This window comes from Emys orbicularis, chromosome 12 (assembly GCF_028017835.1).
Source record: "Emys orbicularis isolate rEmyOrb1 chromosome 12, rEmyOrb1.hap1, whole genome shotgun sequence".
NCBI lineage: Eukaryota > Metazoa > Chordata > Testudines > Emydidae > Emys > Emys orbicularis.
In genome coordinates, this window is record NC_088694.1 from 51,124,347 (window position 1) to 51,137,920 (window position 13,574).

Consider the following 13,574-nt stretch of genomic DNA (forward strand, 5'->3'; position numbering starts at 1 on the left):
AAATGGAGCCAAAGTGTCATTTTCCCCGTTGTTGTTGGGGAAAGTTCTCAGGGGATTGGCTGGTAACTGCACAGACCCAGGGGCTGCGGATTGTGTCTCCGGGTGCAGCCTAGGGGGAGAGAGGACAGATTTAAACAGGAACCAGTCCCCCAATTTGCATATCCCGCCCCTTATAAGAAACACAAACGCCTTCCCTGAGTGATATGAATTACTTGCAATAGGGCTCAGGAAAAGAGAGTCAGACTATGTCTTGCCCTGTGTTTGTGCAGCGCCTGGCACAGTGTGGTGAGATCCCGGTTCTACTTGAGCATAAGAGACAAATTAACAACTCCCTTGAATATGTAATCAATGCAGCTGTGCTGGAATGGACCATTCAGCTTGTATTAGTTCTCTCCAAATTTTGTGATACTGAATTTGCATCTCCTCCTCTTTATAAGACACATCTTGGGCCTCAGCCAACTCAGTCTCCCGGACGTGGGTGAAGTGGGAAAGGGTTATCTGGGTAAAGGAGAAGAGTAAGAACTCCACTCACAGAATAATTGCTGAACTGGTCTCTAATATTTTTAGAGACAAAATTCCTCATTGATTGTTCACCTTCCACTCAGTTCTGCCTGCTTGTCCCTCTGCTCTTGTGAGGTCGTTAGGCCGGTGTGATCTAGTGGCGGGACATTAGCCTGGTACTTGAGAAACCGGGGGGTTATTCCTGTCTCTACTACGAGTATGATGGGTGACCTTGGACAAGAGACTTACAGTCTCTGTGCCTCACTCTCTATGTCTATAAAATGTGGGGGGAAAGATATTGAACCTCCTTTGTCAGTGCTTTGAGATCTACGGGTGGAAAACCACTATAGAGTAGCCAGGTGTTGTTATTACTACTCATGTCTGAAACCTTCTTCTTCTTGTTGTTCTAGAAGAAGAATTGGAGAAAGTTTATGAAACTCCTTCTAGCAATGCTGGACTAGATGACAGAATTATTACTCATTATTATTACTATATTCTTGCTGTCTCTGCCCAGCACATATCACCAGCTAGATACCTAGGGGATTTCGGTGCCTACAGGGTGCAGGCTTTGAGGATCTCGGTGGCATGTCTGATTTAGGCACATAAGGAGGCAGTTAGTTGCTGAATTCCCTTTGTGGATCTAGCCCTGAACACATATTGAAAGCCCCTGGCAGGTGGCTGTCTACGGCTCCTAGGCTTGTACAGAATTCAAACCTATCTGCCCAGGATGAAGTTTTCTTGAGCTCCCGAAGGGTTATAATAGGAATGAGCTGTCCATATCTACAAGGGTATGTCTACACTACGAAATTAGGTCGAATTAATAGAAGCCGGTTTTATAGAAATCGGTTGTATACAGCCGATTGTGTGTGTCACCACATAAAATGCTCTAAGTGCTCTAGTCGGCGGACCGCGTCCACAGTACCCAGGCTAGCATCGACTTCCGGAGCATTGCACTATGGGTAGCTATCCCACAGTTCCCGCAGTCTCCGCCGCCCATTGGAATTCTGGGTTGAGATCCCAATGCCCGAATGATGCAAAACAGTGTCGCGGGGGGTTCTGGGTTCATGTCATCAGGCCCCTCCCCCTCCGTCAGAGCAACGGCAGACAATAGATTTGTGCCTTTTTACCTGGGTTACCTGTGCTGACAACATACCACGGCAAGCATGGAGCCCACTCAGCTCAGCTCACCGTCACCATATGTCATCTGGGTGCCGGCAGACGTGGGACTGCATTGCTACACAGCAGCAGCAGCTAACTGCCTTTTGGCAGTAGACGGTGCAGCATGACTGGTAGCCTTCATTGGCGATCTGGGGGCTGGCAGCCGTAGGGCTGCATTGCACCAGCCCCTTTCCTTTTGCCTTTTGGCAGTAGATGGTGTATTACGACTGGTAACCGTAGTCTTTTCCTATTACAAGTTGGATCATCGCACATTAGCAGAGTCTTCCCTGAGCAGCAGATCGTGCAATAGGCCTGAAGGCCATCGTCATCATACAGGAAAAATGTGGCTATCAGTCTTAGTACACTAACTGCCAAGCGCCCAGTATTTGCTGCTAAGCACCCAGAAGATGCCGAGGGCTATCAGTCATGCTGCACCGTCGTCTTAAGATGTAAAAAATACATGTGTTCTGTATTCATTTGCTTCCCCCTCCCTCCGTCAAATCAACGGCCTGCTAAACCCAGGCTTTTGAGTTCAATCTTTGGGGGGGGGGCCCATTCTGTGTGACAGTTGTTTGTGTTTCTCCCTGATGCACAGCCACATTTGTTGATTTTAATTCCCTGTACCTGTACGCCATGTCGTCACTCGCCCCTCCCTCCCTTCCTCCCCTGGTCCGTCAGATACTAGTTTCGCGCCTTTTTTCAGACCAGACGCCATAGCTAGCACTGGGATCATGGAGCCTGCTCAGATTACCGCGGCAATTATGAGCACTATGAACAGCACGCGCATTCTCCTGGAGTATATGCAGAGCCAGAACATGCCAAAGCAAAACCAGGACCAGCCGAGGAGGCGATTGCAGCGCGGCGACGAGAGTGATGAGGAAATTGACATGGACATAGACCTCTCACAAGGCACAGGCCCCAGCAATGTGGAAATCATGGTGTTACTGGGGCAGGTTCATGCCGTGGAACGCAGATTCTGGGCCTGGGAAACAAGCACAGACTGGTGGGACCGCATCGTGCTGCAGATGTGGGACGATTCCCAGTGGCTGCGAAACTTTCGCATGCGTAAGGGCACTTTAATGGAACTTTGTGACTTGCTTTCCCCTGCCCTGAAGCACCAGAATACCAGGATGAGAGCAGCCCTCACAGTTGAGAAGCGAGTGGCGATAGCCCTGTGGAAGCTTGCAACGCCAAACAGCTACCGGTCAGTCGGGAATCAATTTGGAGTGGGCAAATCTACTGTGGGGGCTGCTGTGATCCAAGTTGCCAGGGCAATGAAAGACCTGGTGATATCAAGGGTAGTGACTCTGGGAAACGTGCAGGACATAGTGGATGGCTTTGCTGCAATGGGATTCCCAAACTGTGGTGGGGCGATAGACGGAACCCATATCCCTATCTTGTCACCGGAGCACCAAGCCACCGAGTACATAAACTGCAAGGGGTACTTTTCAATGCTGCTGCAAGCCCTGGTGGATCACAAGGGACGTTTCACCAACATCAACGTGGGATGGCCGGGAAAGGTACATGATGCTCGCGTCTTCAGGCACTCTGGTCTGTTTCGAAAGCTGGAGGAAGGGACTTTCTTCCCAGACCAGAAAATAACCATTGGGGATGTTGAAATGCCTATGGTTATCCTTGGGGACCCAGCCTACCCCTTAATGCCATGGCTTATGAAGCCGTACACAGGCAGCCTGGACAGGAGTCAGTACCTGTTCAACTACAGGCTGAGCAAGTGCCGAATGGTGGTGGAATGTGCATTTGGACGTTTAAAAGAGCGCTGGCGCAGCTTACTGACTCGCTCAGACCTTAGCGAAAAGAATATCCCCATTGTTATTGCTGCTTGCTGTGCGCTCCACAATATCTGTGAGAGTAAGGGGGAGACATTTATGGCGGGGTGGGAGGTTGAGGCAAATCGCCTGGCCGCTGATTACGCGCAGCCAGACACCAGGGCGGTTAGAGGAGCACAGCATGGTGCGGTGCGCATCAGAGAAGCTTTGAAAACGAGTTTTGTGACTGGCCAGGCTACGGTGTGAAACTTCTGTTTTGTTTCTCCTTGATGAACCCTCCGCCCCCCCCACCGGGTTCACTCTACTTCCCTGTAAGCCAACCACCCCACCCTCCCCTTCCCCCTTCGAGCACCGCTTGCAGAGGCAATAAAGTCATTGTTACTTCACATTCATGCATTCTTTATTAATTCATCACACAACTAGGGGGATAATTGCAAAGGTAGCCCGGGATGGGTGGGGGAGGAGGGAAGGAAAAGGACACACTGCAGTTTAAAACTTTAACTCTTATTGAAGGCCAGCCTTCTGATGCTAGGGCAATAATCTGGGGTGGAGTGACTGGGTGGCCGGAGGCCCCCCCACCGTGTTCTTGGGCGTCTGGGTGAGGAGGCTATGGAACTTGGGGAGGAGGGCTGTTGGTTACACAGGGGCTGTAGCGGCGGTCTCTGCTCCTGCTGCCTTTCCTGCAGCTCAACCATACGCTGGAGCATATCAATTTGATGCTCCAGCAGCCAGTGCATCGACTCTTGCCTTCTGTCTGCAAGCTGACGCCACCTATCATTTTGAGCCCTCGATTCAGCACGCCACCTCTCCTCTCGTTCATATTGTGCTTTTCTGTAATCAGTCATTGACTGCCTCCACGCATTCTGCTGTGCTCTGTCAGCGTGGGAGGACATCTGTAGCTCTGTGAACATGTCATCACGCGTCCTACGTTTTCTCTTTCTAATCTTCACTAGCCTCTGTGAAGGAGAAACATTTGCAGCTGGTGGAGGAGAAGGGAGAGGTGGTTAAAAAAGACACATTTTAGAGAACAATGGGTACACTCTTTCACGTTAAATTTTGCTGTTCACATTACACAGCACATGTGCTTTCGTTACAAGGTCGCATTTTTCCTCTTATACTGAGGACCTGCCGGTTTGGTGTGAGAGATCACTCACGCAGTGCCAGGCCACAGATTTCAGCTTGCAGGCAGCCATGGTAAGACAGTCTTTTGGCTTTTTTAACCTTCTTAACATGTGGGAATGGTTTCAAACAGTAGCGCTCTCATTTCCCATACCAAGCACCCGTTAGTTTGGCCATTTAAAATGGGTTTGCAATGTCAAAGGAGGGGCTGCGGTTTCAGGGTTAACATGCAGCACAAACCCAACTAACTCCCCTCCCCCACACACCCAATTCTCTGGGATGATCACTTCACCCCTCCCCCCCACCGCGTGGCTAACAGTGGGGAATATTTCTGTTCAGCAGAGCAGGAAGGGGCACCTCTGAATGTCCCCTTAATAAAATTGCCCCATTTCAACCAGGTGACCGTGAATGATATCACTCTCCTGAGGATGACAAAGAGCGATAAGGAATGGATGTTGTCTGCATGCCAGCAAACACCGGGACCATACGCTGCCATGCTTTGTTATGCAATGATTCCAGACTACGTGCTACTGGCCTGGCGTGGTAAAGTGTCCTACCATGGCGGACGGGATAAGGCAGCCCTCCCCAGAAACCTTTTGCAAAGGCTTTGGGAGTACATCCAGGAGAGTTTTCTGGAGATGTCCCTGGAGGATTTCCGCTCCATCCCCATACACGTTAACAGACTTTTCCAGTAGCTGTACTGGCCGCGATTGCCAGGGCAAATTAATCATTAAACACGCTTGCTTTTAAACCATGTGTAATATTTACAAAGGTACACTCACCAGAGGTCCCCTGTGTGCCCTCAGGGTCTGGGAGCACGCCTTGGGTGAGTTCGGGGGTTACTGGTTGCAGGTCCAGGGTGATACCGGTTTCCCCAACAGTCAGGTTTCTCCGCTTCCTTGCGGCTGTGAGCTATCTACATTTTCTCCATCCTCATCTTCCTCGTACCCCGAACCCGCTTCCCTGTGTGTTTCTCCAGTGAGGGACTCATAGCACACGGTTGGGGTAGTGGTGGCTGCACCCCCTAGAATGGCATGCAGCTCCGCGTAGTAGCGGCATGTTTGCGGCTCAGCCCCGGACCTTCCATTTGCTTCTCTGGCTTTGTGGTAGGCTTGCCTTAGCTCCTTAATTTTCACGCGGCACTGCTGTGCGTCCCTGTTATGGCCTCTGTCCTTCATGGCCTTGGAGACCTTTTCTAATATTTTGCCATTTCGTTTACTGCTTCGGAGTTCAGCTAGCACTGATTCGTCTCCCCATATGGAGAGCAGAGCCCGTACCACCCGTTCTGTCCATGCTGGAGCTCTTTTGCGATCCTGGGACTCCATCATGGTTACCTGTGCTGATGAGCTCTGCGTGGTCACCTGTGCTCTCCACGCTGAGCAAACAGGAAATGAAATTCAAACGTTCGGGGGGTTTTCCTGTCTACCTGGCCAGTGTATCTGAGTTGAGAGTGCTGTCCAGAGCGGTCACAATGAAGCACTGTGGGATAGCTCCCGGAGGCCAACAACGTCAAATTCCGTCCACACTACCCCAATTCCGACCCGCTAAGGCCGATTTTATCGCTAATCCCCTCGTCGGAGGTGGAGTAAAGAAACCGGTTTAAAGGGCCCTTTAAGTCGAAAGAAAGGGCTTCATCATGTGAACGTGTCCAGGCTTAATTCTATTTAACGCGGCTAAAGTCGACCTAAACTCGTAGTGTAGACCAGGCCTAAGGCAGCTTGGAAACCCTCAGCCTGGCTGTTAAAGGGGGGGAGGGGTTTAAATAACATTTTCATTCATTTTAATGTTGGTTCTCTCAGCCTGGGATCTTGGGAGTTGGAGGGAGTGAGGGAAGGCGGGGAGGGGTGGAGTGAGGGGCACAGAGTGTATTGGGGGAAAGAGAAAGTTGCGGGCTGGTCTTTTCTAACAGTGCGGTTAGTCTGTGTCTGCATCTGTGTGTGTGAGAGTCACAGAAAGGCAGCTGCGGACAGGAGTTTTCTTGCTCACTATTTCTCTGCTGCGAGCTATAGAACTCCAGCGCCCTCAGCGGAGAGTTTGTCCTTAGACAGCGAGGGCAGGTTTTTGTCTGAGCTCAGACCTGCTTCCCCTCACTGTGTGTCCCGCACAGTGATACCGGGCGGTGTCCTCGGGCTTCAGGCCGGTCATTTGCAGATACAGCAGGTTGTTGGAGTTGTCTCTGGAGATGGTGAATCGGCCTTTCACTGAGTCTCCGTAAAATTGTTGGCTCCCATCAGTGTAAATGTATGAGACCCACTCCAGCCCCTTCCCTGGAGCCTGCCGGACCCAGCTCATAGCGTAGCTGCTGAAGGTGAAGCCGGAGGCTTTGCAGGAGAGGCGGAGAGAGTCTCCGGGCTTTTTCACATCCCCTCCAGACTCCACCAGCGCCTGGGACCGGACACCTGGGGATAGGAAGATATTATACATTGCATTAATATTCAGAGCAATAATAGACTGTTCCCCTGCCCAGCCAATGGGTGTGAGGAGAGAAAATACCTTCCAGAGCCACTGCAAGGAACACTACATGGAGCCAAAGTCTCATTTCCCGGGTGTCGGAGGGAAAAGTTCTCAAGGGATTTGCTGGTCACTGCACAGACCCAGGGGCTGCAGATTGTGTCTCCAGGTGCTGCCTGGGCAGAGATAAAGACAGATTTAAACAGGAAACTGTCCCCCTGATTTGAATATCCTGCTCCTTATAAGAGACACAAACTCCTTCGCTGGGTGATCTGATTTCTTGCCCTCCTTTGTTTTCAGTGCTGTGGAACAGAGCTGGCTTCCCCGGTCTCTGTGGGGGGAGGGGAGTTTTTGGTCTGAGCTCAGATCGGCTTCCCCTCACGGTGTCTCTCTATGCGCTAGAGAGAGACAGGTGCGATTCACACCTGATACACGGCAGTGTCCTCAGGCTTCAGGCTGGTCATTTGCAGGGAAAAGTTGGCGCTGTCCTTGGAGGCTGTGAATCGGCCCTGGATGGAGGGGGAGTAGTTATTCATGACTGAAGATTTGTGATACTGGAGCGGCCACTCCAGTCCCTTTCCCGGCTGCTGTCTGACCCAAATCATCCACCGATGGTTAGGAACAAACCCGCTCATGGCGCAAGTCAGAAGGGTGGATTCCCTGGGCTGCTTCCCTTCGGGACCCGACTGGGTCAGAACAACCTGCGAACGGGCCCCTGGAGAGGGGGGTGAGGGAGGAGAGAAAACAGGAAACAGTGAAGGAACCAGTCAACTTAAATACATTCTCCACCAATTAACAAGAGGCAAAGAAATCAATAAAATTGTGTTTACAGATAACTACATTAATGCCAATAATATAATGCCTCAGATTCCGAGAGAAGGGGAGATATGTGTCAATGTGTATAGCGCTCTGACCCAAATCCCACTGAAACCCAAGGGAATTTTTGTTAGTAGCTTGGGTCGACATTGGATCAGGTCCCATGTGTTTGTGTGGAGTCCTGCACAATGGGAACCTGGTCCTGAAATGCTCCAGAAAGGGGCTGTCAAAGCAGAAAGAGAGGAAGACGGGAGTGAGGGATCATAGCATAAAAGAGAAAAAGGATGAAAGGAAGCTGCAGTCCTGGTGATGACAGCCAAGCGCTTCTAGGCCACCTTTCAATCATCATCATCTTCATCCTTCTCCTCTTCATTATCACCTTTGGTGCATTCTCAAACTTTACAAGCAAATAAATAAATAAATAAATAAATATAATCGTTCTCGATAGTTCCTCATCTCTAACAAGGGGACAGCAGCATTTCCCTCTCTCACAGAGATGTTGAGAAAGCAACTACATTAAACATTGTGAGGGGCTAATATATTACCTCAATTTGGGGCATACTAGTACTTGCGATAAAACTTGGAGTCCTGAATCACTGCTATTCAGTTATAATATTATCGTGAAGAATAATAATAAATAAATAATAATAATTTATTCTTTTTGTTGTGGTTGGGCCTGGAAGTCGTATTTCGGACCCCACTAGTCCAAGCCCTGGGCCATCTCAGGACAAACAGATGTTCCCTCTCCCAAAGATTTGTTTGTTGGATATAATTTATGTCGCATCAGTCCCAGCACGCGGGTCCCCAGACTACACCAGCTGCACCTGAGACCGGACACCTGGGAATAAAGCACGTTGTAAATCCTATAAATACCCATAGCAATAATAGAATCTTCCTCTGCCTATACAAATACATTTAGGAGGATAAATTATCTTCGAAAGCAGCTATAATGAACATTAAATGGAGCCAAAGCCTCGTTTTTCCTGGTGTTGTAGAAGAAAGTTCGGGGGTGGGGGTGTGTTGGCTGGTAACAGCACAGAGACAGGGGGCAGCGGATTGTCTTTCCGGCGAGAAAGAGAGATATAAACGGGAAATACACATCTGTATTTACATATGCCCCATCGATCTAAAAAAGAATAACTCCTTCCCCGATCAATCACACTGTCTAGATCTGGAGATCCAAGACAAGGAGGAAGACCCATCACTAGCTAGAGAGAGCGAGAGAGAGCAGGGGTGCATGGGGATAGATAGATAGTTGGTACAGGAATGTTAAAATGGTGTCAGAGTTTTCAGTCCTGAGGCCCTTCGCTCTCTTGTGCCCAAGACAGGACTGTTTTGCTTGTGTCATTGCTGCCCCCATGTGGCAGGCGTGGGAAGTTCTGCAGCTCTGGTTTTTGTCTTAGCATCAACAGTTTTAGTCTCTCTGTGTGTGAATAGTGTCTGCCACAGTAATAGCGGGCAGTGTCCTCGGCTCTCAGGCGGGTCATTTGCAGATACAGCAGGCTCTTGGAATTGTCCCTGGAGATGGTGAATCGGCCTTTCACAGCTGGGGAATACGATTGGCTCGATCCATCGGGCCTAATCTCAGCCACCCACTCCAGCCCCTTCCCGGGAGCCTGTCGGACCCAATGCATAAGGTAGCTGCTGAAGGTGAACCCGGAGGCTTTGCAGGAGAGGTGGAGAGAGTCTCCGGGCTTTTTCACATCCCCTCCCGACTCCACTAGCTGGACCTGGGACCGGACACCTGCAAATAAAGGCATGTTACAAGTATTGGTATAAAACAATAATAATTGTATAGTCTCCTGGCTCTGCCATTTAATCAGGAGAACAAAATACCTCCCAAAGCTGATACAATTAAAACAATTGCGATCCAAAGTCTCATTTTGCCTGGTGTTGGAGGGGAAAGTTCTCAGGGGACTGGCTGGTCACTGCACAGACCCCGAGGGCTGCGGATTTTCTCTCTGGGTGCAGCCTGGGCAGAGAGAGGCACAGATTTAAACAGAAAACTCTCCACTCATATTTGCATATTCCCCTCCTTATAAGGGACGCCAACTCCTTTCCTTAAGGCTGTTCATTTCTTGCCCCAGGGTTCAGAGGGGAGTCAGATCCCCCCTTCCTGTGTGTCTGTGCAGCGCCCAGCCCCAGGCCGGTGGGGTATAAAAGGGGAAAAAGCAGCTGCCGGGAATGAGCCCAATCCCCCGGTTATGAAGTTAGCGCCTGATTGTTATCAAATGATACAGGCGTGGGGAAGGGGTCTCCGGCACCCCCGCCCATACGAACGTTGGGTCAGTAACTGGGGAGGGGTCGGGTCACAGGGTTGCATTGGGCTGGGGCACCCGCTGGAGAATTAATTTCCCCTGGGATGGCGAGTGCAGTGTGTCTGGGAGACTTTCTCTAGGTGAGACTGCAGGCAGCTCTGAAGGGAGATAATTATTAGAGATGGAGATTCATATTGGTGATTACATTCCCTTTCCTGTTCCCATTCCCACTCATACTGCACTTTTCATTTATACCTAGGTTGCTAACCCATTGTGGGTAGATAGAGTCCTTGTGTTCTGTCTTTGTGCAGTGCCTAGCCCTCGGGGGCCTTAGTCTGTGATAGGAGGCTTTAGGTGCTAGGACCACAACCACCCCCAACTCCAACACCACTACTACTACTATTTCCATTCCCACTTACATTCATACACCTAGAGCCATTCACTCACTCATCTTTCCAGTCCCATCTCCAGTCTGACTCACGTTCTCTTTAATATCCCTGTGCTCATTCTCACACATGCTGATGTTCCCATTGACACTCATATTCCTGTTTGCATTCCCATTCCTAGTTATCCGCGCCCACCTATACCCGTATCCAGTCAAACTCCCATTCCTATTCATCGTCCCATTCCTGCTCACACTGAAATTCCTGTTCCCATTCCTACTCAGATTCCCAGTCCCATTGCAGGGGTATGAGCCTGGTCATTAGGTTCTGAATTAATTCCAAGCAGTAACAGAATCAGGGCACACTGTTTGAATGTGCCCATAATAGTGCTGCCAATACATGCAAAAGTCACACCCAGGAAGCAACATGGCCTATTAGACAGGATGCTACACTGAACCAGAACATCATAAGGGTGTTTTTTTCTTTCAAGCTGCGGCGCGGGGTGGCGGGGGGGAGGGAGTTGAGGGGTCAAGAATGTGTTACGGCAGTGGATCTAGAAGAAGTCTTTATGAACATATTACTGTCTGTAATGAAACATCTATATTTTTATATGGCCTCCTGTGAAATTATCCGTGGGAAACAAAGTGAAATTAAAAAGCTGGTTTGTTTCTTTACTCTTCTTTGTACCTAATGGGCTCATAGTAACTTGCAGACCTTGAGCACCACCAGTAGATACATTCCCCATGCAATTGCAGAGGAAGGTTTTTTGGCTGAGAGCAGGCTGGTTTACTTTCCTTGTGATGCCGGCACATATGCCAGGTTTTTGCAGAACTGGGAATAGAGGCTGTGATAAATGAAAGGGAGTGAGGGGTAATGTTCCCTCTAATTTTTAACAGGCCGTGTGCACAAAAAATGTCTTCTGTGCAAATTTTTGAAGCAGAGTTCAAATTTGTGTGCCATGAGGCAAATGCACCCAAGTGTGTAAAATGCTTATACATTTAAAAAGTTTTAATTTGCAATTTGTGATAATAGTTTTACACCATGTTATTTTATAAATGTCATTTTTAAATACTTAGAAAAAGGAAATTTAACCATTCTTCATGAAGCAAAAGTTAGTTTTAAGCATTACACTTTATGATCTTTTTTATAGACAATCACGAGCATATATCAAGCACATATTAATCACGATCATTATCAGTCCATAGGCTTCTGCCCGTTGGTGTCCACTTTCACCTTTCATTCTATACACATGTCCGATCAGATTTTGATAAATATATAATAAAGACAATGTAATAAGTATGCCATTATGTCAATTTATATAGGTTTTCAGATAGAGACATCATAAGTAAAAAAAGAAAAACAAGAGTTTGTGTTTTAAATTTATTTTTTTTCTACAAAATATCAATAAATGATTATCAGCCAAGAATAAGATATGTAATTACAAATGCATTTTAATTTCCTTGTTGGTCAAAATGCCAAAGACTGCTAAACTAACCTTACTGTTTTTCCCTGTGATCTTTTTCATTTGCCCATTCAATATAAACTCTGTCCAGATCTATCAGTCCTCCATCCAGCTGGTAACTCTTAATACACATCAGGATGCCCAAATGATCTACTTGTAAACGATTCCGTCATTTGCTTTTCAGAGTGTTCATTAAGCTCAAGCCACGCTCACAGTCTGCACTTGATGCTAGGAATATTCCTGCAATATCCATCAACTTTGCAAGATCCTGAAACTGTTCATTCTGGTGAGCAAATGTCACCATATCCGGGAAACTTAAAACCAATTGGCTTTTGAGTCTTTCGGCTACTGCAAACTTGAAGTCATTGTACTGACTGACTATAACAATCTCTTCAGCAAGAAAGTCTTTGTATGTTGAACATAGGGATTTGACCTGATGAATTCCAAAATTGAAGTCACACTTAACTATTGCTGCACAATCAAAAGCGGACCACTCCTGGACTTCATCCTCTGGAAACCTGTCTGCCAAATGTGCACACAAGTTGTTTATGAAAGTTATTATGGAACTGGTATCAATTTCATTATTTTCTTGAGAGCTCATATCTAAGAGAGCCTTAACTTTGTGACTCCATAAGACTGAATCTCCAAGGTACTGTCTTCTGAACTTGTTCCGTTTACCTCGGGCAAGATGAAATGCTTCAAGAGGTGTAAGGCCCCGTTTCTGGAGCAGCGTGGATAGTGAAACCAGCTCCGACAAAACATCATTCTAAACTTCTAATGTTTTTCAGTATTCCATGGTATTCAGATTTTTATGGCAGTATTTAGAAACTGGATCAGTATCTTTGTCTTGCTCAAAATATTCCAGAAGAGGATTATAGTTGTGAATAATTGCTCAAAGTGCAAAGTGCCTAGATAACCAGCACACTTCATTGAGTGGCCTGAAAGCCACTGACTCACATTCAGAAGCATCCACTATTTCCTGAAATTTGCATTTTCTCCTGGATGACCGACAGAACACCGTGTAGACAGTTCTCATTAAGGTTTTGATGTCTCTTATCAGCTTGACCTCTTTCCATGCATCGGAAATCCCCAAGTCTTCCCGGTGTGCAATGCAATGTTGCTGCACTAAGTGTGGAATATCGCATTTCAGCTGAGCCGCCACGCCATTGAGTTTGCCCAACATCACGGAGGCATCTTCAGCTGTGAACATGACCATTTCATTAGATCAAGTTGGTGTTTTTTATAAAACTCTTTGATTGCAGACACTTTTGATACACCATCACATTCTTGCAATCGTAATAATCCACCAAATGAAGTTTTATAGTCTGCAGAATTTATGGATCTATATTTAAAATAGAGTATCAAGTATCTGTTAATGGATATATCAGTGCTTTCATCAACAGCTAGAGTATGAAACATTGCCGATGCTATTTCATGCATGAGGTCATTTTGGACAATGCAGTTGATAATTTCAAGACATTCAAAAGCATAATTTTTACTTCTCCAGCTCGCTGGTATGCGCACGTACTTTTCCATATGGTCATTAATATCCTGAACAGAAAAGCATTGAGCTGTTCATTTTAATAGCCAACAACACACTGTCAATAAGTACCTTGATTTCTTCTGGGTTTCAGCGCAT